The 2424-nt window shown below is 52.9% G+C and overlaps 1 protein-coding gene across 1 annotated transcript in view; it reads right to left on the minus strand.

The window, feature by feature from the left end:
* Positions 1–2424, minus strand: part of SARM1 (sterile alpha and TIR motif containing 1) — a 23592-nt gene extending 21168 nt beyond the window's left edge. Inside the window, exon 1 of the mRNA XM_021716899.1 lies at positions 2326–2424. The gene's annotated coding sequence lies outside the window, so the exon portion shown is untranslated. The remainder of the gene's footprint in view (positions 1–2325) is intronic.

The following is a 2424-nucleotide window of genomic DNA, read 5'->3' on the forward strand; positions in this document are numbered from 1 at the left end:
GTCTTGCCATGTTGCCTAGGCTGGTCTTGAACCCCTGGACTCAGGCAATCCTCTTGCCTCTGCCTCCCAAAGTGCTAGGATTACAGGCATGAGCCACTGTGCCTGGTAGAAAAGCCATTTAACCTCTCTGAGGATACATTCATTATGGTCCCCTGAGGGAACAGGCTGTGAATTTAGGGTTAGCAGTCAGATGCAGCCCTCACTGGGTGTTGTGCGGCCAAGTTAAAAAACAAAAAACAAAAACAAAAACCCTTCCCTGTTGGATCTCTCCTGGTAGTTGAGGGTGAGAGACACTGTTACCTAGGCTCCTGGGCAGTGGGTGTAGTAGCACACTGGGAAGAAGAGAGCAAGAGGGGAAATTGCACAAAGGGTCAGGCGCACTGACGGAAGAGCCTTCTGTAAGAGGAAAGGGTGAGGGCTTAGTGAAAGAGGAAAAGGGTTGCATAAACCCAAATTCTCCATGTGTCGCTCCCCTTCTCTCCCTTTCAGTCTCGTTCTTGCGCAGTCTACAGAGGTGCAGAGACCCTACCCTTTTTTGAAAGGATTTCGATCCCCATCGGGCACGCTGTGCTCTGTCCTTGGTCCTGAAATGACACTGCGATCCGCATGGTATTTCTTGGGACCATGAACACTGGTTAGTGACTTTTCTCTCAGTAACTCTGAATCAGGTAAGGATCGTCATTTCAACCTCGAGAAATATCAGTGTTGTTTGCATCGTGCAGCCCTCCTCTTTCTAGGCTGTTGCCTGTACCCACTCTCCAGGAATTTCCTTATGCCTACCCCACCCCACAAGTCAAGCCTACTTAAATGCCCACCAGCCTTGTCCCTACCACACCCAGTGATCATCCACTCCATTTGCTAGCCCTCTAGTCTCACGGCCTATCCCCATCAGGGCACCTAATGTCAGATGGGGGGTTAAATGATCTGCTGCATAAGCCTACCTTGGTTTCCCAACCTAAGTTGTTTCATTCGTGCTTTTTTTTTTTTTTTTTGAGTTGGGGTCTCATTCTGTTGCTCAGGTTGGAGTGCAATGTCACAATCACGGCCACCCCAGCCTCGACTTGCTGGGCTCAGGCAATCTTTCTGCCTCAACGTTCCAAGTTACTGGAACTACAGGCATCCGCTGCCACACTTGGGACAATTTTTTTCTTTTTTAATTGTAGAGATGAGGTCTTGCCAAGTTGCCCAAACGGGTCTTGAACCTCTGGGTTCAGGCAATCCTCTCGCCTCTGCTTCCCAAAGTGCTGAGATTATAGGTGTGAGCCACTGCATCCAGCCTCATTCATGCATTTTTGACAGTTGTATCATTTCTACCAATTGCAAAGCATTCTTTTTGAAAATGGCAAGGAATACACCCCTAACCCACTCCCATCATACTTGTGAGAGCTGCATGAGCTGAAAATGACTCTTCCAAAACTCTCCTAAGCCTGAGGAGCCTGCGACTTCAGCATGACACTGGGCTTTGACAGCTCAGTCTGCTTTGGCATTAGTAGGAAGGGAAAGTGAATCCTCGGGGGAGGAGGTGTCTTCATTCTCCAGGGGAGATCCCAAGAAACAGGCAAAAGAGTGGTAACCAGGCCTCAGTCTGACCCCACTTACTGTACCGTGGGATTGTGTGGAGAAGGGGAGAGAACACATTCTGTCTGGTCCCTGCCTTGCTCTGCACCTCAGTGTCCTCCCCCACTTCCTCCCAGCAGAAAACTTTCTGTTCCCCACCAACTGCTGCAGGATGAGATCATGTCTGGGCTGTTCCGTGAACCAGAATGAAGAAGGATGAAGCAGGAGGTGGAACAGGGCAGCGAGAAGGCCTAGGCAACCCCGGGCTAGCACTCACTTTAGCCTGGGAAAAGGAGAGGTTTCCTTCCCTCTTTTCTGAGCGTTGTGTTCCCTTCCTCTCCCAGAGGGAGGGGGATGGATGAGGGGGAGGGAAAGGGGCATTGAGGGACACTATAGAAGGGAGGGAGCTGTGGGCCTTAGGCACTGGCAATAGGATGCCGCCTCCATCCACAGAAGCAGGGATGGGTTCCGGTCCTGTCACCACTTCCTCCTCTCCCTGTCTCTGCGCCTCACCCCACTAGCCCTGGGAGTGAATCCTGGCTTCACCATTAGTTCACTGCATGACGCTGGACAAGTCACTAAACTTCCCCAAACCTCACTTTCCTCATTTGTAAACCTGACATGCTGAGCCCTAAATGAGGGGCGATGCAGGGAGTCAGTGAGGTGAGGCAGGCAGAGGCCCACGGGAGGCACGCGGAGACCCTGGGCTCGACCGCCCCTGCCGCCTTCACCACGCGGCGCCGCCCCCACCCGGGCCCAAGCCCTCACCGGTTCTCAGCCACTAGGATCTGCTCCAGCAGGCGCGCGGCCTGCACACGGGTCTCCAGCTCCGGCGCCTGCAGCAGCCGCAACAGCAGGTCGAGGCCG

Source organism: Carlito syrichta, unplaced genomic scaffold, assembly GCF_000164805.1.
Source record: "Carlito syrichta isolate Samal-C Ts95f unplaced genomic scaffold, Tarsius_syrichta-2.0.1 Scaffold309091, whole genome shotgun sequence".
Classification (NCBI taxonomy): domain Eukaryota; kingdom Metazoa; phylum Chordata; class Mammalia; order Primates; family Tarsiidae; genus Carlito; species Carlito syrichta.